The sequence below is a fragment of the Ovis canadensis genome, chromosome 12 (genome assembly GCF_042477335.2).
Source record: "Ovis canadensis isolate MfBH-ARS-UI-01 breed Bighorn chromosome 12, ARS-UI_OviCan_v2, whole genome shotgun sequence".
Lineage (NCBI taxonomy): Eukaryota > Metazoa > Chordata > Mammalia > Artiodactyla > Bovidae > Ovis > Ovis canadensis.
The window spans coordinates 54,549,434-54,576,592 of NC_091256.1; the positions used below are offsets into that span (position 1 = coordinate 54,549,434).

General features: G+C 48.6%; 3 long non-coding RNA genes across 4 annotated transcripts; 2 read left to right on the forward strand and 1 right to left on the reverse strand.

Moving 5' to 3' along the window:
• Positions 1-803: 803 nt before the first annotated feature.
• LOC138416506 (uncharacterized) lies at positions 804-13,255 on the reverse strand. 2 transcript variants are annotated; one of them, XR_011247699.1, is made up of 5 exons: positions 13,129-13,255; positions 12,052-12,246; positions 9,888-10,081; positions 2,043-2,102; positions 804-1,290 (listed from the first exon to the last, which is right to left on the reverse strand). It is a non-coding gene; the product is annotated as an uncharacterized lncRNA (long non-coding RNA). The 2 variants fall into 2 exon arrangements; XR_011247700.1 differs by lacking the exon at positions 9,888-10,081 and having other exon boundaries at positions 13,129-13,245.
• LOC138416507 (uncharacterized) lies at positions 2,248-7,558 on the forward strand. The gene is made up of 2 exons (XR_011247701.1): positions 2,248-2,377; positions 7,178-7,558. It is a non-coding gene; the product is annotated as an uncharacterized lncRNA (long non-coding RNA).
• LOC138416505 (uncharacterized) lies at positions 13,195-26,831 on the forward strand. Its single transcript, XR_011247698.1, has 4 exons — positions 13,195-13,365; positions 23,150-23,220; positions 24,333-24,427; positions 26,311-26,831. It is a non-coding gene; the product is annotated as an uncharacterized lncRNA (long non-coding RNA).
• Positions 26,832-27,159: the final 328 nt, after the last annotated feature.

Sequence of the window (27,159 nt, forward strand, 5' to 3'; positions counted from 1 at the left end):
CAAAGTATTGGAGCTTCAGTTTCAGCATCACTCCTTCCAATGGATACTCAGGGTTGATTTCCTTTAGGACTGACTGATTTGATCTCCTTGCTGTCCAAAGGACTCTCAAGAGTATTCTCCAACACCAGAGTTTGAAAGCATCAATTCTTCGGCACTCAGCCTCCTTTATGGAGGAAACGTAAGCCCTATTACAGGTATTGGGCTGTGACAGTAAACAAAAAAATGTCAAATCCCTGCCCGCACAGAGCTGGTGTTCCAATGAGGGAGGCAGGCAGAGAACAGACAGGTAGCAGCTGCTGTTACAGATATGGATGAAAGCTCCAGGGATCATCTGTGCGGAAGGAAGACACACAGGGGTGGGTGGCTGGGGCGGTCCGGGGAGGAGAGTGGTTGGGAAGGTCTCACTGGCTGGCAGGCATGTGGATGAAGACCTAAAGGAAGGGATCGAGGTAGCCACGTAGATGACCCCAAGAGTGTGTTCCAGATGGAGGAAGCAGCACGTGCCAAGACTCCAGTTGCACGTGTCTGATAAGTTCAAAAATCAGCAGGATGGCTGGGGTGGCAGCAACTGAGTGGACAGAGAGCTGAGGTGATGAGGCCAGAGGGGGTGAAGGAAGGAACTTTGTTTAGAGTCTAGTGTTCAAAAATTCCCAGAAGCACATGCAAGGGAAAAGATCGTTTCGATTGGAAAGTGACATGACAATGGTGGCTAGAACAGACAGCAGCACTGACAGCAAGTCATGGGGGTTTGGGTCACAGGAATGAGTGGATAGAGCATCTTGGGGCTGACACAGGTTGTACTATTTTTTTTTTTCAAAAATATTTATTTTTGGCTGTGTTTGGGCTCAGTAGTTGTGGTGCATGGGTTTAGTTGCCCCTTGGCGTGTGGGATCTTCTTGGACCAGGGATTGAACTCGTGTCCCCTGCATTGGTAGGTGAATTTGCAACCACTAGACCACCAGAGAAGTCTCAGGTGATACTCCAGAGGGAGGATGTCAGGGAAGTGATCTGAATCCGACTCAACTCGAACGGGCTCTTTAGATCCTCCAGTGGGCAGAGATGTTCTGAGGTCTCCTGTGGCCCCAGGGCTGACCCTTTGGATGAGAGAGAAAGCAGAGTATTCCTAAAACAACCGTGCTGAGGTCAAAGGAGGAGAGTGCTTACGTCTTTACATCTGGGACTGCGGCTCCTCCACGCTGATTTCGGGCATGTGTGTTAGCAGCCACCGGTCTCATTGCTCTGTTAGGAGGTGAGAACGTGGGTTGTGGCATGTCCTCTGGCTTGTCAAGGCTGAGAAAGAGGAAGCTTCCTTGTTGAATCTGCCTTTGCCTGCAGCTCCTAAACCACTTTCTACTCCAGATTCCCCTCCACTCTGTCCCAGATTTTAAGTGAAACCATCTCAGCATATGATTCCCATGATCACTGTGGAATCCAAAACAAATTGCTATCTCTAACCTTCCTAGGACCTTATCTCATTGAGATAAAGACATTCTGGGCTTCCCTGGTTGCTCAGACAGTACAGAATCTGCTTGCAATGCGAGAGTCCTGGGTTCGATCCCTGGGTTGGGAAGATCCCCTGGAGAAGGGAATGGCAACCCTCTCCAGTATTCTTGGCTGGAGAATAGTCATGGACAGAGGAGCCTGGCTGACTAAGTCCATGGGGTTGCAAAGAGTCAGACATGATTGAGCAATTAAACACACACACACACACACATACTCCAGAGCTGAGAAATAGCTGCTTCAGACTCAGACTCCAGGCTTTATCCTGAGGCCGACCCGTGGCTGAAGTCAAGAAGAAGGGGAGTGGGTCAACGACACTGAAGTCTACTGCTGCCCATGCAGCCTTGGGAGCTTAGCCCTGCCTTTCCCTGGAGCATCATCACCTTTCCTCTCTGCCCTCAACAGTTCTCCCAGTCGCCTCCACAAACTTTGGGGATGTCACTCCATAAACGAGTGTCTGAGCCCTCCTGAGCTTTTGTTCTTGTTTTCATTGTTGTGGGGAGTTGGCCCAGAGGACACTCTGGCCTGTGGGACATAGTTACCTCTGGAGGTGGCTTCCAAGGCATTCTGAGTCATTCTCACGCCACACAAGTGGAACCATCCTGGAATAAATAATTAAAAAAAAAAAAAAACAACACATAAAAAAACCCCAAAAACCTACCCAGTTTCCTGGCAGTTCTGAAACTCATAAGGGGCAAGATGTTGCAATACCAGGGGGGCAGGTTGAAGAGTGAACCGTTGTACTGTGGGAAACTTGGACGTGATCTCATCGAGCCCAGGCTGCTGCGCGGGCTCTGTCTGCTTCTACAGGGAAGTGTCAGCGAACCGAGGAGGAGAGCCAAGCCCCAGAAAACGCCAGAGCGAGTTGCTAATGTGGGTGAGTTGTGAGAAGGCGGCCCTGACATCCCCGGTCAGATGCGAGTGAGGACGCGGTCTGCTGACCACTCTGGTTTCTTTGCTGAAAGCCCAGCTGTGCTGGGAACTGACCTCATTCATGAAGTAAACACTGAATCAGATACCAGCAGGCCTAGCCCTGGGTAAGTGGGAACAACATAGATGTTTCCATAATTACGAAGCTGCCAGCTGGATCTGGGAAGAGCAGCTCTCAATATGTCAATCGGAGTGAGTTCATCACCTGCTCCTGCCAAAGGAATCAGAAGCCAGTTTGCCTCGTTGCGGTTGAAATTATTTATGTGAAAATGCTTTCCTTACGTTGTCGTTTTTATATCCCAAATAATGTACTGGAAAGCAGCGTAGTCTAGCAACTGGAAGACGAGATTGGGAATCTGTGGATTGGCGCCCAGTCCTGGCCGGGTCTGCAGCCCTTCCCTCCTCTGTGCCAGTGGCCGCTGTGCTTGGGATCTTGTTACTGGAAGGTGGGGGTCATAGAGCAGGGACCTGTCTCATGATCAGGCTTGGCTGCGCTCCTGGGTCCTGGTGATCACGTGTCGCACGTCGAGGTCACACTCACTGTCAGCTTTTGCCGTCCACTCGGGATTCTGCTAAGCCTGTGCACCCACCTGAGAAGTTATTCATGCCCTGACTTCCCATTTCCACCTGGCTCCTTCTCCCTTTTACCCACAGCTCATTCAGGGGGTGAAAGAATCCATTTGCTCCTCCATAAACAGCTGAGACCACGCTTTGCAAGATATTCATAACTGGGGGGGAGAAATTACTTTTAATCCTTGCTACATTTTGGCTCAGAGGGTGAAGAATCTGCCTGCAATGCAGCAGACCTGGGTTCGATCCCTGGGTTGGGAAGATCCCCTAGAGACGGGAATGGCAACCCACTTCAGCATTCCTGCCTGGAGATTCCATGGACGGAGGAGCCTGGCAGGCTACATACAGTCCACGGGGTCGCAAAGAGTCAGACACGTCTGAGCGACTAACACTAACTTCTAACGGGTATTACATTTTTGTCCTCATTTACTTCTCTTTCCTGAGGGAAGTAAATGAGAGAGCTGGACTGCCTGAGTCCCAAGCCCAGCTCCTCTGCCCTTTAGGACGGGTGACCTCGGGCAAGTCACTTAAACTCTGCTCTGTGCCTTCAGCTCATCATTTGTGTGTGTGGGGGGGGGGCGGGGGCGGGTGGGGGAAGTGAAAACAGCACTGACTCTGCAGAGGTGCTGTTGGGATTAAAGGGTTAAGTTGTGTGAAGCACTCAGGACTGCACTTGGCACACAAACAGGACAGCTAAGTAGCAGCCTTTGTTATCATTCTTACGGTTATTATTAGTATGAATGAGCAAGATCACACAGCAAGGAATGGCCATCTTTACGTAAGCTGGTGGTAAATTTACAAGGTGAAAAATCAATAACTAGTTCGCAGACATGGCTATAAGAAGCCAGGTGGCCAGAGTTAGGATTGACTCATTATGTCACTTAAACTAGTTACTTAATTTCTCTTTTAGTTTCTTTATCTGTTACATGGGGGTGTTTACTGTTCCTTCCTTAGAATAATCTTGTCTGATTTTTAAAAAAAAAATCTTATTTAACTATCTATTTGGACTTCCTGGTGGTTCAGCAGTAAAGAATCCGCCTGCCAAGCAAGAGACGTGGGAGACTGGAGTTCGATCTCTGGATCAGGAAGATACCCTAGAGAAGGAAATGGCAACCTGCTCCAGTATTCTTGCCTGGGAAATTCCATGGAGAGCAGAGCCTGGCAGGCTACAGTCCACGGGGTCGCAAAAGAGTCACACATGACTTTGTGTATTATGTATTAAATTAGTTTTTGGCCATGCCACATGCCATGTGGGATCTTAATTTCCCAACCAGGGATTGAACCCACATTCCCTGCACCCCTGCATTGGAAGTGTAGTCTTAACCACTGGACCACCAGGAAAATCCCAGAGTGATGACTTCTGACTATAGTTTGAAAGTTTCTCATGAAATCTTTATGGACAAAATAGTGACCAACAGCCTTCAAGAGCTCGAAGGGACAGTAGATAATCACGTGTCACATCTCCCTCTAAGGTGACACCACTTGCTCAGGCCACACAGCTAATCATTGTTTAGGCTGGAATCTGTACCTGGCCCCTGTCCCTGTTGCAGGCTCTGCTCCCATCTCCCTCCTCCCCGTGGCTCCTGGGTGTGGTCAGGTGGAATCCAAACAGCACCCGGGACAGTGTCCTCCCAAGGCGTTCTCCAGTGGCCTGCCCAACAGTCCTATCCTTGGCCCTAAACTCTTCAACATCTATCAACAACTCGGATGAAGCCAAAGATAACTGCTTATCAACCGTGCAAATAACGCAGGGCTGTGTGGGAAGGCCAATATGTCGGAATCACAGAATTGGGATCCAAATTATCTCAACAGGAAGGAATGATTGATGGAATCCAGCAAGATAAAATGTAACTGGAATACATGTAAGCTCCCGCATCTAGCTCCAAAACTTGATTGCAAAAGTATAGGATGTGGTTGGAAAACATGTCCAGCTTCACCCGTAATCAAAGAAATGAAATGGAAGCAAGCGTGAGATAATCACTCTTCCCTATCAGATTGGCAACAATTAAAAGAGTGAAAATTCCCGTTTGGTGGCGAGGGAGTGAGGAAATAGGCTCTCCTATAAACTGACTCTGGGCATACAAACAGAAACCACCCATTCTGGAGGGTGATCTGGAAACATAGAGCAGAAACTATAAAATGTACCACTTATCCCAGTGGTTTCTCTTATCAGAATGAATCCAAAGGCAGTTATGTTAAGATTTATGTACAAGGAGAGTCATAAAATTACTGTTAAGAGAAGAACACTTTTTGGGAAGGGGGGTGGTATTCAGTTTGGGGACAGAAGTTGCAACACCATGCAGGGCCCTGTGGAGCTCCTGGGCACAAAGCCTTTTTGTGTCCCCCATTTCTTTTTTCTTTTAAAAAAATAACTTTGCTTATGTATTTAATTTTGGCTGGCCTAGGTCTTCGCTGCTGCACGTGGGCTCTCTCCAGTCGTGGAGCATGAGTTTCTTATTGCAGCGGCTTCTCTTGTTATGGAGCATGGGTTGTAGATCACAGGCTCAGCGCACGGACTTAGTTGCTCTGCGGCATGTAGAACCTGTGTCCCCTGCATTGGCAGGCGGATTCTTAACCACTGGACCACCAGGGAAGTCCCCCCATTTTTTTGATTATAGGAGAGTCTTCATTCAGCCTCCATGGCCTTCTCTAAATCCCAATGGGCAGATTCAAGCCCTTGTTAATTAGGGAAGGGAGGGGATGTGAGACCAGGGAGGAATAAACAGTCAAGAGCAGCCTTGGAGCAAGGGCCCATTTCCCCATCAATGTATACACACAATAATATTTTTGAGCTATTTTGCAGACACTGAAACCCCCTCCAGGTGGGAGAAGTTAATGATTAACGATGGCATGCTGCTCACAAGCATGCAGACCCCAGAGCAGATGGACCTAAAGGTTGAATGATGTGGAATCCTACCTACCTCACCACCAACCCATCGGAAGAATGTCCATGAGTTAATCACCCCCTTTGAACAACTGCTAGAAAACTTCTGTCTTCCCCAAGTTGGGACACATGGTTTTGAAGGCCTGCTGTGTCCCCTTTTGCCTGGTGAAGCAATACAGCTATTTTTTTCTATTTTACCCAAAACTCTGTCTCTGAGATTCAATTTAGCACTGGTGTACAGAGAAACTGAGCTTTTGGTATCAGTCTTGGAGGCCTAAGAAGGGTACCAAACAGCTATTATCAAATACTTGACTCTATAAAGAGGAGGCGTTAGGGTCTGTGTAGCTCAAGGCCAGACCAGGACTTACAAGAGGTAATATATATATGTGATACACATGCTTAGCCGCTAAGTCGTGTTCAACTCTTTGTGACTCCGTGGACTGTAGCCCACCAGGTTCCTCTGTCCATGAGATTTTCCAGGCAAGGATACTGGAGTGGGTTGCCATTCCCTTCTCCAGGGAATCTTCCCAACCCAGGGATCGAACCCAGGTCTCCCACATTGCAGGCAGATTCTTTACCATCTGAGCCACCAGGGGAGCAGCAAAGCAGATTTCAAAGTTCATTTGGCCCCCAGTTAGGATGGGCTGTCCTGTAGATTCCCAGTCACTGGCAGATGGGCCCTTGTCCAGACTGTCAAAGTGGATAGTTATTGCTCCTTAGCCCCTGAGATGAAATGCTCATCTTATTTTCCTCCAACGCAAAGAAGCAACAAACTTTGCTGCATAGAGTCATCAGGGGGTAGACTCACCACTCTCCACTCACCAAGGTGGGAGGGAGATGACACCAGGTTTCACTTCCTGATACAAATTCTAGGAATGAGCTGAGAACCCTCTGTCCCCACCATTACTGAGAGTCTGTGGGAGATGACCACCCCCTTTACCCCAAGTCTTTTAGGACTACATGCTGTGTATCCATTTCACCAAAGGTAAAACCTAAGGGAGGCTTTTTAGCTGGGCCTGAAAAAAATAAAGATGAGTGCTCCCTCTCACCAAATCATTTCCACTGTATTTTGGCTTCCAGGGCTGAGTGTTCATCTGCTCTATCTACACATTTTCTCTTTTGTGTTAGTTTTATCTAAAACGTTCAGTTTCAATCACAAATCACATCTGTCTTAGCTATGTTGTATACAACACCCCCGAATGTGGGGACTGGTTTCTTTTGGATGCTTCTCCTTACTATGCTTCTGTGTTTATCATTTCAGTTTGTTAAGCCTGTGTCTGGTCTCTTTTTCAGCTCTCTATCAACTGTGTCGGGGGGCATTATACTCGTGGTTGGGGTTTCCCTGGTGGCTCAGTGGTAAAGAATCGGCCTGCCAATGCAGGAGTTTGACTGCTGATCTGGGAAGACCCCACATGCAGCGGAGCAACTAATGCCAAGCACCACAACTACTGAGCCCACGTGCTGCAACTGCAGAAGCCCATATACCTAGAGCTATGCTCTTCAACAAGAGAAGTCACCCCCGTGGGAAGCTCATGCACTGCAACTAGAGAGTAGCCCCCGCCTGCCTCAGCTAGAGAATAGCACCCTCTCGCCGCAACAAGAGAGTAGCCCACGAAGCAATGAAGACCCAGCACAGCCAAAAATAAAATACATAAATACAATTGTTTTTAAAAATACTCATGGTTGACCCTTCATTGAGCCCTTGAATGAGACACTCATCATGTAATCTATCAGATAATCCTCATTAGCCCACAACCTTGGAACTGGGGACAGCCTCCCTCCACTCATTGTGCTTAGAGGAATCTTTTCATAAGATAACACTTATCACATCACCAATCACAGGCCTAGGTGGCCTCCAGGGCCCTGCTGCTTCCAGACTCCAGTGTTTCTCTTACCAAGATCCCTCACTCCAAGCTCAAGCCACATAGACCTATCGTTTCTTCCAAGCTGTCATACTCTTTCCAGCCATGGAGTTTCTGTGCATATTCTTCCCTATCCCTGGGGTTCCCCTTGTCCCATCTCTCCTTCCTATGCATCCTTTGGGCCTTGATTGATGTTATTTCCAGCCCTCAGCACCTCAGAATATGACTGCTTTTGGAGACAGAGCCTCTAAGTTAACTATGTTAAAATGAGAAAATTAGAGTGGGCCCTAATCCGATCTGGCTGCTGTCTTCATGAGAAGAGATTCGGACTTCTGGAGAGAAGCCAGTTGGTTGCAAGTGCAGAGAAGAAAGGCCTTGTGGGACATCCCTGGTGGTCTAGTGGTTAAGACTCCACACTTCCACCACAAGGGGTGTGGGTTCAATCCCTCTTCTGGGAACTAAGATCCCACATGCTGTGCAGTATGGACAACTTAAAAAAATTTTTTTAAAGCCATGTGAAGATGCAGGGAGAAGGTGTTAGTCTGTAAGCCAAGGAGAGGCCTCAGGAGGAACCAAACTTGTCTGCACCTTGATCTTGGACTTCCAGCCTCTAGAACTGTGAGAAAATAAACATCTGTTGTTGAAGCCACCTGGCCTGCAGTATTGGGTTGCAGCAGCCCAAGCTGACTAATACTATTAAGAAGTCACTTCTTCAGAGACATCCTGCCCCACCCCCACCCCCACCCCCCCGCCTTCAGCACTATATTGCTTCTCCTCATGCACATCACAGTTTGTAATTCAGTTCAGTTTAGTTCAGTCACTCAGTCGTGTCCAACTCTTTGTGACCCCATGAATCGCAGCACGCCAGGCCTCCCTGTCCATCACCAACTCCTGGAGATCACCCAAACTCACGTCCATCGAGTCGGTGATGCCATCCAGCCATCTCATCCTCTGTCGTCCCCTTCTCCTCCTGCCCCCAATCCCTCCCAGCATCAGCGTCTTTTCCAATGAGTCAACTCTTCGCATGAGGTGTCCAAAGTACTGGAGTTTCAGCTTTAGCATCATTCCTTCCAAAGAACACCCAGGGCTAATCTCCTTTAGACTGGACTGGTTGGATCTCCTTGCAGTCCAAGGGACTCTCAAGAGTCTTCTGCAACACCACAGTTCAAAAGCATCAATTCTTCAGTGCTCAGCTTTCTTCACAGTCCAACTCTCACATCCATACATGACTACTGGAAAAACCATAGCCTTGACTAGACGGACCTTTGCTGGCAAAGTAATGTCTCTGCTTTTGAATATGCTATCTAGGTTGGTCATAACTTTCCTTCCAAGGAGTAAGCATCTTTTAATTTCATGGCTGCAATCACCATCTGCAGTGATTTTGGAGCCCAAAGAAATAAAGTCTGACACTGTTTCCACTGTTTCCCCATCTATTTCCCATGAAGTGACGGGACCAGGTCCCATGATTAGTTTTCTGAATGTTGAGCTTTAAGCCAACTTTTTCACTCTCCTCTTTCACTTTCATCAAGAGGTTTTTTAGTTCCTCTTCATTTTCTGCCATAAGGATGGTGTCATCTGCATATCTGAGGTTATTGATAATTCTCCCAGCAATCTTGATTCCAGCTTGTGCTTCTTCCAGCCCAGCGTTTCTCATGATGTACTCTGCATAGAAGTTAAATAAGCAGGGTGACAATATACAGCCTTGACGTACTCCTTTTCCTATTTGGAACCAGTCTGTTGTTCCATGTCCAGTTCTAACTGTTGCTTCCTGACCTGCATATAGGTTTCTCAAGAGGCAGCTCAGGTGGTCTGGTATTTCCATCTCTTTCAGAATTTTCCACAGTTTATTGTGATCCACACAGTCAAAGGCTTTGGCATAGTCAATAAAGCAGAAATAGATGTTTTTCTGGAACTCTCTTGCTTTTTTGATGATCCAGTGGATGTTGGCAATTTGATCTCTGGTTCCTCTGCCTTTTCTAAAACCAGCTTGAACATCTGGAAGTTCATGGTTCACGTATTGCTGAAGCCTGACTTGGAGAAATTTGAGCATTACTTTACTAGCGTGTGAGATGAGTACAATTGTGCGGTATTTTGAGCATTCTTTGGCATTGCCTTTCTTTGGGATTGGAATGAAAACTGACCTTTTCAGTCCTGTGGCCACTGCTGAGTTTTCCAAATTTGCTGGCATATTGAGTGTAGCACTTTCACAGTATCATCTTTCAGGATTTGAAACAGCTCAACTGGAATTCCATCACCTCCACTAGCTTTGTTCATAGTCACTTATTTGGAAGACTACTTGGATGTCATCTGTATCCCATCCTCAGGATCCAGACACCTGGACAGGAGGAAATGTGTGTTTAGGTTCTCCATAGAGTCTCCAGCAACTAGCAAGCACAGTGCTTGCTGGACACATGGGGTGAGGTGTTCCCTGTTGCTTAATGAAAGTCTGAAGTATTATTTCACTGACATTAAGAATGAGGACATGGAGGTTCAGTTAAGCTTCCTAAAGCAGCTAAGCAGCAAAGGGGGACTGGAACTCTTGCAAGCCCCTAAAGCTCTGACTGGTAACCACTACTGAACCCTCTGGCTTGAAATGCATATTCATTGCTTCCTGAGCACCCATCACTTGCTGACTTCTATCTAGGCACTTGGAATGCAGCCATGATGGAATGGACAAAATCGCTGCCTTCACATTAAGAGGGATGTCAAATAAAATGAAGAAGTTATATGGTATTTTAGTAGGCAATAAATGCCATGAAGCCCAGTGGAAGTGTGGGATTATGTAACTGAAAATCAGAGGTTAGAGAACGCCTTTCTTTTCTCCATCTCTCTTTCTCTCTTTCCCATGCCTTGAGGCATGAGGGATCTTAGTTCCCAAACTAGGGATCAAGCCCACTCCTCCTGCACTGAAAGCACAAAGTCTTAACCACTGGACTGCCAGGGAAGTCTGAGAATGCCTATCTGAATAAGGACTGTCTGAGTCATGCCTTGATGGAGGTGAGAGAGGGAGACTTGGGGCTATTTGAGGACAAGCTCCAAGCAGAGGTAAAAGCAAGTTCAGTGTCCTGGAGGCAGACGGAAGCCAGGCAAAATGATCTATATGGCTGGAGAAAAGGAAGTAAGTGAATTGAAATTAGGAGAGGGGCTCAGAAAGCTTCCAGGAGCCAGGTGATTGAGGACATTTGTGCGTGTGTGTTTAGTTGCTCAGTTGTGTCCGACTCTGCAGACCCCATGGACTGCAGCCCACTATGTTCTTCTGTCTATGGGATTATCCAGGCAAAAATACTCGAGTGGGTTGTCTTTTCCTCCTCTAGGAGATCTCCCTGATTCAGGGACCAAACTGTGTCTCCTGGGTTGACAGGAGGATTCTTTACCACTGAACCACCAGGGAAGCCCCGGAGGACATTTGTAGCCATGGTCAAACTTTGGCTTCTACTCAAGTGAGAGAGAAGTCTTTGGAAGGTTTCGCACAAAAGAAGCCATGTGGTATGACTTTGAACAGAATTACTCAGGCTGTTTTCATGTGAGACATAGACTGAGAAAGAGATGGGTAACGGTAGACTCTGGGAGAACAGTTTGCAGGCCATTACGATAACCCATTTACAATAATCTATGAGACATGCGGGGCTAGGTCTAAGATGATGTAAGTGGAGGTAGGATTCTAGGTATATTTTTAAGAAAAAACCAATAGGATTTGTTGACAGATTGGATGTAGGATGAAGAATACAAGGTTTGGAGTCTGAGAGCTCGAAGGTCAGGTGTTCCATTCCCTGAGAGAAGGAAGAGCATGGGGGAGCACCTTTTGGTGAAGAGGCTCAGGAGTTCTGTTCCAACAGGATGAGTTTGAGTAGCTGACTGGAACTCAAGTTTTGATTCCAAATAGATAGTTGTATATTTAAGTACTGGGGTTCAGGGGAGAGGCTCTTATCAGCATATAGATGGTCTCCAAGGTCCCGAAACTACATGAGATCACCAAGATATAGTAAGTGGAAAGAAAGAAATTCAGGGAACCAGCACTCTGGACACTGCAACATTAAAGTTCAGTGGAATGAGGAAGAACCAACAATTGAGACTGAGAAGTATTGTAACCAAAAGTGGGGTTTGGCTGCTCACTGCTCAAAAGCCATTAAAGAGGCCAGGTTGGTTGAAAGGGGTGTTTCCTTTATTTTGGATGCCAGCAACCAAAAGGAGGGTGGACGCCTGTCCAAAGGCCAACTCCCTGTCACTGATAGTCAGTGGGCAAGAGCTTTTAGAGGCTGAGGGAGGGGGCTACATACAGAAACAGAACTATCAGCTGACAGTCACCTTGAAACTGGTCATCAGTGGTCTGACCAGCATCATCTCGACAGTTTTAAGTACAGTTAATATTCAGTTCCAGGGTCAGTTTGTTTCCATTTCTTGCATCCAGTTCTCGGAATTCCAGCGGCTTATATCATGGGTACAGTCTGGTCATGATGTAGTTAACTTCTTCCACCTGGGGTTTCAGTGTCTGTAAGACAGCTGACAAGATAAGGCTCAGAATATTATCTATAGCCCTTGAGAAGGAACTAAGAAGGAACCATGCTTAATGGTACATTATTATTATTTACTCTTCTTTGACTGTTTTTCTTTGTTTCTGTGTTTTCTCACTTCTCTGATTAAACTTATTCTTTGGCTAAAGTCCCCCCCCCCCCCAACAAAAGGCAGGCAGAGGACGAGGGGTACAAGGACCATAGGGTCCTATTCAGTTCCAGTAGGAAGAAGAAATTCGAGACTGGGCAGGCCTGCAAGTCAAGTGAGGAAAGTGTTTCTTGGAGGTGAGGTGATAACCTGTTTCAAATGTTGCCGACAGGGCAGGTGAGAAAACAACAGGAAGAAACTGTGCAGTTAAAGGATTCAACAAAGAGAGGGGAGAGGGGGCCACTGGGACTACAAACACTCTTTTAAGGAGCTTTGATATTTGGAGAAAGGTAGAAAGCGGCCCTGTGAGTCCGAGGGAGAAAGGAATCAAAGAGTTTCTTAGGAAAAAATATTTTCATGCTTATGGGAAATTGAGGCTCAAAAGGTTAGGTTACCCCGCCCCCCAGGACTAAGTCCTCTGGTCCAGATTCTTCTTCCCATCCCTACGCTGCTTAAGTGATAAATTTAAGCCTTATTGGGGTCTCTCTGCCCGGCCCACAATAGGATCTAGGGCAGTTTGAATTTTTACTTTACTTGGACCAGAGGTACAACCGAAATTTACTACCTTAAGTCAAGAAACCCTTCAAATTAAAATTTGGACTCTGACTAATTTTGGGGGGTTCCTGGAAGTCGCCGCGAACTTCCAGACGGCGTCTGAGTTGCCAGGGGAACCCACGCACACAGAGACCTACAGCGCCGCCCGCAAGCTTTCGGAAAGCTTACCAACATCAACTGACCGGCTCTCCTCCAATCTCGTATCGGGGACGGGGCTCAACGCCCCGTCTCCACAGCAACGTCTTTGTCTGAGCCCAGGGCTTGTGTACCGTGGGAGGCGCGCTCGGATGACGTCATGCACCCCCGGCGCTTGCGTGATATCAACTCCAGCGCAGAAGCGGGCTCAGCCTGCCCGCAGGTACGAAAACGAGCAAGACCTCGGACACTGCGCACGTGTCATTTCAGGTTGGCGCCTGTGTAGTTCTTAAACAGCAAGTTGTGAGCGAGCACTCTTAAAGTCTGCATGCCTGCGCTGCTATGCCTTTAATTTTAGCCAGAGAAACCATCAGAGATTTGCTTCAGTTCCATCTGGCTTTCTAAGGGCCTAAGGGGTGGGGGAGTCTGGTGGGCTGCCATCTGTGGGGTCGCACAGAGTCGGACACGACTGAAGCGACTTAGCAGCAGCAGCAGCAGCAAGGGTGTTGGAGAAGACTCTTGAGAGCCCCTTGGACTGCAAGGAGATCCAACCAGTCCAGTCTAAAGGAGATCAACCCTGGGTGTTCTTTGGAAGGAATGATGCTAAAGCTGAAACTTCAGTACTTTGGCCACCTCATGCGAAGAGTTGACTCATTGGAAAAGACTCTGATGCTGGGAGGGATTGGGGGCAGGAGGAGAAGGGGATGACAGAGGATGAGATGGCTGGATGGCATCACCGACTCGATGGACAAGAGTTTGGGTGATCTCCGGGAGTTGGTGATGGACAGGGAGGCCTGGCATGCTGCGGTTCGTGGGGTCGCAGAGAGTCGGACACGGCTGAGCGACTGAACTGAACTGAAGGGCAGATACCTGAGAATCAGACAGTTTGTCTCTCCTGTCTCTTACCGCTCCTGGTGCTGCTGCTGCTAAGTCGCTTCAGTCGTGTCCGACTCTGTGCAACCCCATAGACAGCAGCCCACCAGCCTCCCCTGTCCCTGGGATTCTCCAGGCAAGAACACTGGTGTGAGTGTGTGTGTGTGTGTTAGTCACTCAGTTGTGTCCGACTCTTTGTGACCCCACGGACTGTAGCCCACCAGCCTCCCCCGTCCCTGGATTCTCCAGGCAAGAACACTGGAGTTGGTTGCCATTTCCTTCTCCTATGCATGAAAGTGAAAAGTGAAACTGAAGTCGCTCAGTCGTGTCCCTGGTGCCGTTGCATCCTTAATGACACCTACTAGTCTTGAAAATTCTAGTTGAATTCCCAGATTGTGTTTCCAGCAGGTTTCCTCTAGCAGACTATCTCCTTCCTAAGCCAGTGCTTTGTAAGGTCAGCAAGCAGACTTTTTAACAGTTTAACAAGTTTAACACTTGTTGTTCAGTCACTCAGTTATGTCTGACTCTTTTTGACCCCTTGGACTGCAGCAGACCAGGCTTCCCTGTCCTTCACCATCTCCCAGAGTTTGCTCAAACTCATGTCCATTGAGTCAGCGATGCCACCCAACCATCTCATCCTCTGTCACCCCCTTCTCCTCCTGCCCTCAATCTTTCCCAGCATCAGGGTCTTTTCCAATGAGTCAGCTCTTCGCATCAGGTGGCCAAAGTATTGGAGCTTCAGCTTCAGCATCAGTCTTTCCAGTGAATATTCAGGGTGGATTTCCTTTAGGATTGACTTATTTGATCTCCTTGCTGTTCAAGGGACTCTCAAGAGTCTTCTGCAGCATCACAATTTGAAAGCATCAATTCTTTGGTGCTCAGCCTCCTTTGGAAATAGGTAAATTAAGGGTAACCCAACTGTGACTGAGAGCCTGAAAAGTTCTCTTGAATTAAGTATTTGAACTTTTAAGAATTTGTGACTTCTGTTGACAGCTTGTGGTTCCTTCTACCTTCTTTCAGATTTTTAGCCAGGATCTAAGCAGTCGACCTGGCTAGGTAAATGACCCTCAGGTAAATGAAATGTCACTGTTCAGGAACTTTGGAAGCACCCAGGGGTGCTGAGCCCCAGGGGATACAATGATGATGACAGCCCTTGCCATCAGTGATAGCTCATTTCATTGACTCATTCCAGAAACATGAATTTGAGCACCAGTTGTGTGCTAGATATGGTGCAGCCAGGAGTCAGACTTGATTGAAACTTGGCCCTGCTCCTGACTTGCTGAATGATCCAAGGGTGAGTTATGAGCCTCCTCTGCATCTCAATTTTATGATTTGTAAAAATGAGCATAATCCTACCTCCTAAAGACAATAGGCCTACGAGGCAGACCTCGTGCTATGGTTTGGCTGAGGGGGCTGTTCTTTGCACTTCTTTATGTTTCTCCCCTTCTCAGTGCCTGTCTTTACAGGCCTTATACATAGGACAACACCACTAGTGGGAAAACAGCCCCCTGACCAGCACACAGCCTCGGAGGCCATCCACAGATTCTGCTCAAGTTATTTCGGAGACAGCTTTCATCCAGGCGCAGTTTTTTGTGGGTCTGTACGCTGAGGCCATGACTGAGCAACTAACACACACAGTCATGCTGAGGCCAAGTTAGATTTAAGCAGACCTCTTCCGCTTCATCTGCAAACAAGTTCCTCTTAAACCACCCAAATCCAAAAGAAGAAAAACAAATCCTTTTCTTGAAGTGTGTGGAGGCTTGACACTAGGTGTTGGAGGGCGGCCTGTGAGGTTAGGTCAGATCCTGGGTCACCGTCGGGGAGGGATGAGGCACCATAAGGATTGGGGAGTGAGTGTCTGGCTCCCTTGTCACCACAAGCCCTGTGGTTTCCAACCCTGTCTGCATCCCTGTCCCGCTAAACAACAGAGGGAGAGAAAACAGACATGCACACAGGCGGACACACACACACACACACAGAGCCTGCAGAGGAAGTGAAGCACCAGATGTTCTGGGTTTCCTGTTCGATGCTTCCACAGCTGGTCGAGTCTGTGGTTGTGGTTTGTCTGTCTCGGGCTCATGTGAGAGACAAAAGCTGGGCTGACGGGAAACCTCCCCTCTCGGCCCACCCCCTTCCTCAGCTCTAACTGATCAGTCACACGGAAACCTGGCAGGTCAGACATTTCCTGAAACACCCAGAGCCTGGATTCTCCCAGGAGGAGGCTGAGTCCCCCTAGCCCTGCAGAGCAACCCTGGTGCTGATGGTCGGCTAGATCCTGGGGACAATAGAAATCTCTCCAAATATACTAATGATATAGATCTGCATTGCTGCAGAATAGAATGAAGCTGCAGAATAGAATAGAATGACAGTGGGTTGCCACATGCACTAAGCCAGTGTCTGGCATAGAATAACCATTCAGAAACAGCACATGGAGGAATGAATGAGGGACAGGGAACTTCATCTTGGGGTTCAGTTCAGTTCAGTTGCTCATGTCCGACTCTTTGCCACCCCCATGGACTGCAGCACACAGGCTTCCCTGTCCATCACCAACTTCCGGAGCTTGCTCAAACCCATGTCCATCGAGTCAGTGATGCCATCCAACCATCTCCTCTGTCGTCCCCTTCTCCTGCCTTCAGTTTTTCCCAGCATCAGGGTCTTTTCCAATGAGTCAGTTCTTCGCATCAGGTGGCCAAAGTATTGGGGATTGAATACTTTGGGGTTGAATTTAAAAGTCCTGGCTCACCATCATGTGTCATAAGTGGCTCTAGATTCAAATTGACAACGGATTGAAGCAGCACTGTGCTACTGACTTACCACAAGTCATTTAACTTCTCTAGGCCCATTTTCCTCATCTGTAAAATGGAGACAGTAATATCTATTGCCAAAAATATGCCAAGAACCTGCCTGCCAATATAGGAGATGTAAGAAAGCCAGGTTTGATCCCTGGGTTGAGAAGATCCCCTGGAGGAGGGCATGACAACCCACTCCAGAATTTTTGCCTGGAGAATTCCATGGACAAAAAATTCCATGGAGGAGCCTGGCAGGCTACAGTCCATGGGGTCATGAAGAGCCGGACACAACTGAGCCACTGACACTTTCACTAAAGATCATCACCACATCATAAGATAATGGCGATGCTTAAATGAGTTAATGTATGTAAATCACTTAGAATGGCTGCTGGCAGTTACTAAGGGATAGATAAATATTACTGTCATCAGTGTTCGATTGCATTTGATTCTGACAGCAACCTAACTACAGGTAGGCTCTGTGAGTAGTGCCATTTCACAGATGAGAAAACTGAAGCTTAGAGAGATGAAGTCACTTTTGCAAGTTCACCGAGGTAGTGAATAGTAAGACTGAGACTCCTCTCCAGTTCTGTCTGACTCTTTCTTGTGTGTGCATGTGTGTGTGAGGTTTTAACCGCCTCCTGCAGGTGCATTTTTTTCATCTCCTCCTGGGAGCCCTCCTCCCACCCCCACCACACAAGGCCCAGCCTCCTCCTGCAGACCTCCCTGCCTGCAGCCTCCAGCTGCATCCCTGCTTTCAGAGAAAGGTCTTGCTTCCCTGCAGAAATGTACCTTGAAGAGTGATGTCTTGCAGATGGTTGTGCCTAGCTGGGAATAATCAAATAAATGGCTCATTGGGGGAGAATTTCACGAATAGCAGCCTGGCCAGGAAGACGTTTTGTTGTGGTGGTTTTGGCTGGGGAGGTGGTCCTTTTCTGTGCCCCTCTATCCCATTGCTCCGATGGTGGCTTCATCTGACAGAAGAGGCAGTGGAATATGGTGTGAAGTCTTATGCTCAGATTTAGTGAGCATCATTATTGCTGGAGGAGCTCTGAAAATGTAGATTCTCAAGCCCCACCTTAGAGTCTGTGAGAAATGTATTTTCTCAAAATACATTTTGAGAAATACTGGTGTTGTGGCAAGAGGCGCAGACCTAGGTTCAAGTTCCTTAAATAGCTGTGCAACCTTAGGAGGATATTGACTCCTTCTGAGCTTTAATATTCTCATCTTTAAAATAGGAATTAAGCCAATCCCACCCATCTCATGGGGGACCACCAGTGAAAGTGCTTCATTCCCTGTGCAGTGGGAGAATGTGAGTGGTGACCGTTTCTGTGTTCATGCTCAACCACGTGCCGTGGAGAAATTCAAAGGAAGGCACAGACCCAGGCCCAAACCTCAGAGAAGTTCCTTAAATCTTTGGTGAGACAGGGAACTGTGGGCCCCTGAGCGTAATCACTTCTTTGGTGAAGGCTGTTGGCCAGAAGGGGAGGAAGTATGCTTTTCCACCTCTCCTACACTAGTCTCTCCCAGTGAATAACATGGCAAAGTGCACCAGAGCCTGAATCAGTCAGGGCATTCCAGCTAATGGGGCAGTAACGAACCAACACTGGGTCTCAGTGGCTAAACACAATAAGGGTTTCTTTTTCTCTCTCTTTTTAATATTTCTTTTAATTTATTTATTTGGCTGGGCTAGGTCTTGGTTGCAGCATGTGGGATATTCAGTCCTTGTGGCATACAGAGTCTTTAGTTGCAGCATGTGAACTCTTAGTTGCAACATATATGGGATCTAGTTCCCTGACCAGGGACTGCACCTGGGACCCTGGCATTGGGAGCTCGGAGTTTTAGCCATTGGACACCAGGGAAGTCCCAAGGGTTTATTTCTTGATCACGCTGTATATCCCAGCAGATCGGCAGTCAGTTCTGCTCCACAAACTCATGCAAGGACCCAGGCAGAAGATGTTGGGCAGAAGTGTGCCACCTGGAACACTCTTCCATCATCAGAGTGGACTAGAGATGGGGGCCTGGGCGATTTACTCCCTCAGCCTGGCCATGGCATGCATCCCTTCTGCTCAATTTCATCAGCTGAAACTAGTCAGACGCATAGCTGGGAAAGGCAGGGGAGCAAATGGCATGTTTGGGGAGCACTGTTTACCCAATTGTAGGCTAATGTAAGTGTTATGAGCACATTTCGGGTAGGCGAGGCTAAGTTATGGGCTTCCCAGGTGGCCCAGTGGTAAAGAATTCACTTGCCAAGCAGGAGATGTGGGTTAAAACCCTGGGTCGGTAAGATCCCCTGGAGAAGGAAATGGCAACCCACTCCAGTATTCTTACCTGGAGAATCCCATGGACAGAGGAGCCTGGCAGGCTACGGTCATTGGGGTCACAAAGAGTTGGACACAACTTAGTGACTAAACAGCGGCAGCCACGACAGCAGCATTGTTTTTGCTGCAGGGTACTTCCTGCGTCGAGTAGGGAGATCTGAAAACTCTTGGCCCAGATTTCCAGCAAGGGCACAAAGACCAATGTTTCTCAGAGAGAAAAGGAAGGACGATTTCTCTGTCGAGTTGCTTCTGCACCCTATATGCTGAGAAGCTCAGCTTTCCTGTCTGGTAAAGCCGAGTTTTATCTGCTTGAGAATGTAGTAGTTTTTTTTTTTTTTTCTCCCCTCTCTCTTCTTCCTTTTTCTCATTCTTGCCTGCCCTCAAAACATGGGAAGAGAAGTAGTCTGCCTTGAGCAGCCAGCAGTCTGGCCTGGCTCCCTGGGCTGGAGGGGAGCCATCTCCCAGCAGGCTGAGAAATACCCCAGAGCTCCCAGGCTCCTGTGGGCGCTGGGTGGGAGGCTGACACAGCCTAGAGGCGGTGTGCCTGGCTGCCAGCCCCACCCTCCTCGGAGTGCTCTGCGCAGAGCGGAGCTGAAAGCAACCCAAATATCTTCGGAAATGGAGAACGCTGGACTGGAACCCAGCAATTTGGGGCAGCAGTTTTTCTGGAGCACGTAGCTGGGGAATTCGCCTTGAGAAATCTCATTCCTCGAGTGTTGGTGGATAAATGGCACTTATTTGTTTAACCTCAAATCAAGCCACAGTCCCCATTTTCTGGGCTGCTTTGAAAGGGTTGTTTTAAAAGAGCTGAACAAGCTGAAAATCACGGGTCTGGTTGTTGGAATGGCTTTGCAGAAAGTGGTGGGCTCAGAAAGTTCCTGAATTTTCTGTAGAATGTGACTGGCAGTGGGGGGGCGGGGTGTGGGTAGGGAGGTGGGGGGAACACAGCCTGGACCCTTGTCCTGCATATTGACTGGACTGTTTCTATGAGGGGTCCAGCCTTGTCAGGGTCAGTGTTCTCTTGACCTGGGTTCCCTTGACCAGAGTTTCAGGTGGGAGGAAATCCTGGAAGATTCCTTTCTGAAATCTGTTCAGGCAGCTTTGTATAAAGTGGAGTTCTTCTCTTCTTTCTGTCTGACCAGTCTCTACTTCCTTCCCCTCTTTCATAACAGAAGGTGTTTCCCACCACCCCCCCAGAAAGATTTTTTAATTAAATTTATTTATTTTTAATTGAAGGATAATTGCTTTACAATATTGTGTTATTTTCTGCCATACCTTAACATGAATCAGTCATATGTATACTGTCTGTTCCCTCCCTCTTGAACCTCCCTCCACATCCCACCCCTCTAGGTTGTTACAGAGCCCCAGTTGAGTTTCCTGAGTCATACAACAAATTCCCATTAGCTATCTATTTTCCCATTGGCCATCTATTGGAAGGATTGATGCTGAAGCTCCAATACCTTGGCCACCTGATGCACAGAGCTGACTCATTGGAAAAGACCCTGATGCTGGGAAAGATTGAAGGCAGAAGGAAAAGGGGATGACAGAGAATGAGATGGTTGGATGGCATCACTGACTCAACGGACATGAGTTTGAGCAAGCTCCGGGAGTTGGTAATGGATAGGGAAGCCTGGCGTGCTGCAGTCCATGGGGTGGCAGAGTCTGACATGACTGAGCAATTGAACTGAACTGACTGATCTATTTTATATATAATAGTGTATATGTTAGAGCTTCCCTGGTGGCTCAGTTGGTAAAGAATCTCCCTGCAATGCAGGAGATCCAGGTTTGATCCCTGGATTGGGAAGATCCCCTGGAGAAGGAAATGGCAGCCCACTCCAGTATTCTTGCCTGGGAAATCCCATGGATAGAGAGGAGCCTGGTGGACTACAGTCCATGGGGTTGCAAAGAGTTTGACACGACTGAGCAACTAAACCGCAGTGTGTGTTTCCATGTTACTCTCTCCATACACCCCACCCTCTTCTTCCGCTGCCCCCCATGTCAATAAGTCTGTTCTTTATGTCTGTGTCTCCACTCTGTGCTAAGTTGCTTCAGATGTTGGTTGCAATTGGCCGTGGTGGGAGCACAGGTGGACCTCAGAGATATTGCAGGGCTTCCCCCCACCCCCTGACTACCACAATAAAGCAAATAGCACAATAAAGCAGGTCACAGGCTTTTGGGCTGTGTTCTTAGGGCTGTCAGAGAAGACCATTTCTTTCCCTTGGCATTGTTAAAGAGGTAGGATGTCAGTAGTCATCTTGCCAGACACAGGGAGAGAATTTCTTAGAGATCAAGGGAGCAAAGGACACTCATGATGTCACTTGAATGCCTGAATCCAGCCATAGCTGAAGCTGATATTTTCCTGAATGTTCCAGTTACACAGATCAATATTCCTCTTTCTTTGTCTAGGTAGCGTGAGTGGAGCTCCTGCCAACTGTCAATAAAAATGCCATGAATAATACATATGGGTCACCCATAGCCAATTGAACAGATTTGGTGTTTGTCCTGATTGTGGTGGTGGTTTCATAGGTGTATTTATCTGCCACAACTCACTGAATTATACACTTTGAGTGCGTGCATCTTATTGTAAGTAAATTATATCTCAGTTAAGATGCTGCTGCTGCTGCTGCTAAGTCGCTTCAGTTGTGTCCGACTCTGTGTGACCCCATAGACGGCAGCCCACCAGGCTCCCCCGCCCCTGGGATTCTCCAGGCAAGAACACTGGAGTGGGTTGCCATTTCCTTCTCCAATGCATGAAAGTGAAAAGTGAAAGTGAAGTCACTCAGTCATATCTGACTGCTAGTGACCCCATGGACTGCAGCCTACCAGGCTCCTCCGTCCTTGGGATTTTCCAGCAAGAGTACTGGAGTAGGTTGCCGTTGCCTTCTCTGAGTTAAGATGCTACAAATTTAAAAAAAGAGGTGTATGTGTGTGGTGGGTGGGAGTGGCTTTCTCCTATCTAATTCTGCCAGGTAAAGACTCAGATAGGAAAAGAAGATGAAACCAGAAGGATGGTTCTGTAACTCACACCAGCTGGTTCCTGCTTCCACCTGTTACCGTGATTTTTACCCACCCATCCATTTACCAGGGTCTTCCTTGGTGGCTCAGTGGCAAAGAATACACCTACAATACAGGAGACCCCTGCAATGCAGGAGACGTGGGTTTAATCCCTGGGTTGGGAAGATCCCCTGGAGAAGGAAATGGCAACCCACTCCAGTATTCTTGCCTGGAAAATCCCATGGACAGAGGAGCCTGACGAGCTACAGTTGCAAGAATCAGACATGATTGAGTGACTAAACCATGAACCACCACCACCATTTACCACCTGGGACCTCTTAGAGAAGAAGAAGGAAGGATGGAAGGAAACAGCCCTCTTGAAGCGGGGAGAAGCAGAACTGAAGTTGCGTCTTCTATCTCCCGCCAGCCCTGGAAACCTGCCAAGTTACCGTGACCCTTCATCCAGTGATAAGAGCCTTACAGAGCAGCAATGTGACCACAGCAAACGGGCAGCCCAGCAGAACTTCACCTGCTGGTCCTTTGAGAGGGAGTTGAAACAAACTCCTATGAGCTCATTCTCTTCTTCTGTCTCTGGGGTATGGGAGAGGGTGAGCTCCAGGTTGCAAATAAGGAAAAGCCTGGATCAGGCCTCTTTCCTGAATCCCACCCCTGGGTCCTGGCTCAGGGCCCTAAGGCTGCTGTTCCCTCCTGAGCACCTGGGACAGCATCCTGTTTCCCACACTGCCTGCTTAGTCTTGAGGGGAGTTAAGAAATAGTGTCAGGACTTCCCTGGTGGTCCCGTGGTTAAGAATCCGCCTTGCAATGCAGGGGACTCCAGTTGAATCCCTAATCTGGGATATAGGATCCCAAATGCGGGAGAGCAACTAAACCCGCATGCTGAAACTACTGAAATCCGTGAGCCACAGCCAGAGAGTCCACTCGCTACAACGGAAGATCCCACAAGACGCGACAAAGATCCTGTGTGCCCCATCTAAGACCTGAAGCAACCAAATGAACAAATAGATATTTTTTAAAAAGAAATAATATCAATGACAGCAGCTACTTCTACTTCTTTCCTAGGAGACCATCTGAGTGCCCACCCCATGACTGACTCCATAAGCAGGAGATGACTTCATCCCCAAATCCTGAAGGTAAGTTCTCTTAGCAATCGCCATCATACAGCTGAGGAAGCTGATGCTCAGAGAGGTTAAGTCACTTGCAGGGGTCACACAGCTAAGGAGAGGCATGGCTGGGCTTAAGACTCAGGCTGTCTGGTCCCATACCTGGCTTCCAAGCTGTACAGAGTGCAAAGCAACGTAAATGACATTTGTCTTTCGCACCTGGTGACACTGAATTCATAATCAGCAGGCCCACACAAGGTGAGCCATCCTGGGCAGATGGATATCAAATGCATGCCGCCAGTGTGTTCCCTGGGCAGTGGCCAGGGTGGAGATTTCCCAGTCCCTGGCATGGATCCCCACCTGCAGCCCATGGGGAGGTCCTTGGGAGATTGCTGAGGGCAGAAGCAGGCCTCCCAGCTGCAGATCAGCCTGGAATGGGCTCAGGACTCTGCAGGAGTAGCTGGGCGCTCGTCTTCCCCTGGCTGTGGGCGTCTCTCCAAGAGTGACAGGAGAGCTATTTCAGAACAAGCAGGAGGCCTCAGTCCAGTCTGCCCCAGCATGTGCCCCTCAGATGACTGCCTGGCCCCAGAGAGTGCAAGGGCTGAGCCAACAAGACCTCCACAGCCATCTGGGGCTCCCTGCAGGATGGACACAGGTGTGGCTCCTGTGCCCCGTTCACACCGGTCATGCTCAGGTCCCGTCCCCTGATGCTCCCACTGGAATCACCTCCTTCCCCACTGCCACCCTGTCCACAGGAGGACTGCTCAAGGAAGGTCTTGCCTGGGCTGAAATTTTGGCTGGGTTCCAGGGAGCTGGCTTGGTCTGATTGGGTGGCGAGGATGGGGGAGGGGGAAGAGGTAAGGGGAAGAGGCTGCAGGTGTGGAGGGAGATGGAGGAGTGGGGGTTCACGGTGGCCAAGTGGTCGGGGGGGGGGTGTGTGGACAGACAGGATAGGGAAAGATGGAGCACAAAGGGGCTCTGAGGCCAGAAAAGGGAGGCGGGCAGCATGCATCCCCGGACTGGAGGGAAGAAAAGCATCAGAATATTTAGAGCAGAGAAGCAGAGCCGAGTGGGTCGTGTGTGTGTGTTAGTCACTCAGTTGTGTCCAACTCTATGTGACCCCATGTACTGTATCCCACCAGGCTCCTCTGTCCACGGGATTCTCCAGGCAAGAATACTGGAGTGGATTGCCATGCCCTCCTCCATGGAATCTTCACGACCCAGGAATTGAACCCAGGTCTCCTGCATTACAGGCAGACTCTTTACCCTCTGAGCCACAAGGGAAGCCTGAGGAGAGTTATAAAATAGTTATAGTATGGTTATTGATCAAAGCCATTGGGTGGGAGGGGCTGAGGGGTCCCCAGTTTGAGGGCGGAGATGCCCCAGTTTGGGGATAAGTGCTGTCTGGGTATGTCTGGCTGGCAGGAAATGAGGTAGGGCCAGGGTGCTGGGTTTTGGCTCTAGTGTCTGTGGGCACAGAGAGCAGCTGCAGGGCGCTGAGCCCCAGAGCCCCAGCGCTGGCCTAGCAGCTAGACATCTGAGGTGTTTGGTGGTGAGGATGTTTAACCGTCTGCTTACAGTCCATATGACTTGCATAGCACTCAACCTACTCAGCCCTTAGCACGTGTTATGTCATTCAATCACCCAAGCCTCCTGCAGACAGGGAAAGAGGCCACGACCCTGGTCTCCTCCCAGGTAGCGAGTGGAGGGACCAGTGTTGGGACCTGGGTCTTTCCCCTGGGCGTGTCACCTGGTGTCCATGGACCTGGGTCTTTCCTCTGGACATGTCACCTGGTGTCCATGGACCTGGGTCTTTCCTCTGGGCGTGTCACTTGGTGTCCAGGGACCTGGGTCTTTCCTCTGGGCATGTCACCCAGTGTCCATGGAGGGGGCAGGAGCTGAGGTGGGGGCTGCAGCTTCTGGGGACAGTGGATGCCAGCCAGCTGGTCCCATTGGCCAGGACCCTGCTTCTCTCGTGGGGCAGCATGGTAAGGTATTCTGAGTCAGCAGGAGGGTGGACAAGGGAGTGTGAGTAAAAGTGGGAGTGAGTATGTGTGGGTAAGTGTGAGCATGCCACTGTGAGGTGTGTGAGTGTGGAATGGCCCTCTGTTCTGGGGCTGGACCAGCCAGGAGACAGGAGCCCCTTGGAGTCTGGCAGGGTCAGGAAGTTGCTCACCCTCCGTGTATGCAGCAGCTCTCCTGGGCGGGGACAGGATGCTGTGGTCTCTGCAGAAAAACGGGAACCAGGGAGGCAGTAGAGGAGGCAGTGGCTGAGAGGGTGGATGGGACATAGGCCTGGAGAGGACGGGGGAGTCCAGGGGATGGGATGCTTGAAAGGTGAAGAAACTTTGGAAGTGCTCCAAAACCCTGAAGAAAGAGGGGAGGGCTTTGTCTTATGTCCCTAGAGATTCACTGGGGGACAAATTAAGTCCCCGCCCTCCTGGAACTGACTTGCCCCTCTGTCAGCCTGGCCTCTCACAGCTTTCTTACCTCCTGGGTTCCTGTCCATGCACCTTAATTGCCAACTCACACCCTGGGGCCCCAGCTCTGGGAGTGTGCCACCCTCTGCTCTGTCAGCGGGAACCCTGCCCATCTTGGAAGACGTAGCTGGTGCTTCATGGCTGAGAAGCCTTCCCACTTGTGGCACAAAAGGTTTCTCCCTCGTGGTCCAGGCAGCTTATTCCTAAGACCTTAGCTCCCCAACTCTGCTGGGGAGTCTTTCAATTCTCCTCACCCTCTGTGACAACGTGTCAAAAGCGGCAGGGCTGGACTCACAGGGTTTTATTTACTGCTAACAATAAAAAACCATGCATGCGGGACTTCCTTGGAGTTCCAGTGGTTGAGGCTCCATGCTTCCACTGCAGAGGGTGTGGGTTCAACCCCTGGTCAGGGAACTAAGATCCCTCATGCTATGTGGCATGGCCAAAAATAATAATAATAGTAAAAACCATGCATGTTGGGTGGAAGGGGTAGGTAGGGGGATTGTGGTGGAGACAGGAGACGTCGCATTCCTGCCATGTCCCCAGAGGAGCCCCATTCCCATTTTTCTTTGTTAGGATTAAAGATTGGGGAATTGAGAGTGAGACTAACTTGGTTCGGGTTCACTCTGTTGCTTCACAGGTGGCCGCCTTTCACACCGTAATCTGATATCTGGAAATGTGAGAATTTGAAGACAATAATCGCCAAAAAAAAAATGAAAGACTTTTCCATACAAAGATGTTCACAGCAGTGTTATTTATAATCGTGAATTGGAAACTACCTAGATTTGCTAACATGGGAGAATGGCCAGATGAATAATGGTATTAACATTATCTACTGCATAAATATTAGATAAACATTTTGAAAGATGGTTATGGTGATTCTGCGGTCACATGGAAAAGTTTTGTAGTAATCTAAGATGATCACGGATATGTTAAACAAACAGCCTTGCATCAAAAATGTCTGCATGGGAGGAACAGTGAAAGAAAACACAATGAGATGTTAATGGTTGAAGTGCTTTGGTGATTCTGATTTCTCCTTTCCACTTTCCTCTAACAAGCATGAACACTTATATCAAGATTAATTATACTTAAAAATATCTTTTTCCTTATCTTGAGAGTCTTTTTTAAAAAAATAATAAAATGACACCAAGAAGAAGAAAATAAGCATGTTAATTAACATTTTGTGTGTTTCCTTCCAGTCCTTTCTCCATGCATATTTCCACATCTATAAATAGACATGTAGTTGACTAGAAAAGAAAAAATCCCAAGGAATGTTGGAGGCGTTCTCTCTGGGCTTGGAGGTCCCACTTCGCTGGAAGTTTCCCTGTGGTTGTGGGAAAAGGTAGAGCATTGGCCCAGGCTCCTGGGGTGAGAGCTGCTCCCTGCATGGAGTCTCAGGTCAGAGTGAGCCCACCACCGTCAACCTGAGAGCTGCCCCGTACCCCGGGGAACCAGCTTGCTGATGGGCTGCCCCGAGACCCACGTTCTC